The following is an 825-nucleotide window of genomic DNA, read 5'->3' on the forward strand; positions in this document are numbered from 1 at the left end:
CCCCCTCCACCCCCTCCACGGGCGGGTCCAGGAAGGCCAACACGCCAAGAAAGCGAGCTCCGTCCAAGCGCTCCGGCGCTGCTTCCAAAAAACTGGCCCCATGGCGACTCCCGTGGATGGAGGGTCCCCGGCCACAGCCCCCTCCTTCCATCCCGTTCGCCCCTGCGGTTCGAAGCGTTGGAGGCAGGGTAGGAAAATCGCCCTCATCCTCCCCACCGCTCGTGGCAGCCCCCGCCCCTCCCTCCTCGCGGTCCGCCTCCCTCTCGCCCTCATGATCCGAAACAATCCGCGTCAACCGCGGGCCCCCGGCCCATGCCGCCACCCCGGCCTCCCTGGCCCGCCAGAGGGCCTTCTCGTACATCTCCTCCTCCTCTTTCACCGCCAGTCCCACCAGGGTGCACCCCTCCGCCTCCGCCAGGGCGGCAAGGCTGGAGTCCAGGCACTGACGGAGGGCGGGGTGGAGGGAGACACTGCCCCTGCCTCCCCCCCGCCCTCGCCTCGGACTCCCTTGCTGCCCGCCCTCTCCCCTTTTCGCCCCCAATTCCGCCACTTGGTCGCAGTGCGCCAAGATGGCCTCGGGCGTCGCGCGGAAGAACGTCTTGTACACCGCCTGCTCCTGTCCTCGACCTTGCCCGTTCCTCCCTCCCTCCTTCCCGTTGCTTTTCCACGCGTACGTCCGAGCCTCAAACCCTGCTTCGGCGTCGTAGGGCGAGTAGGAGACCAGCCGCGCCTCCCCTCGGATCTTCCCCAGGAGCATCGAGAGCAATGCGGGCGGGAGGTCTGTGGGGCGGGGAGGGGACTGGGTGGGAGGCGGGGGAAGGGAGG

This window comes from Nannochloropsis gaditana (genome assembly GCF_000240725.1).
Source record: "Nannochloropsis gaditana CCMP526 unplaced genomic scaffold scaffold567, whole genome shotgun sequence".
NCBI lineage: Eukaryota > Eustigmatophyceae > Eustigmatales > Monodopsidaceae > Microchloropsis > Microchloropsis gaditana.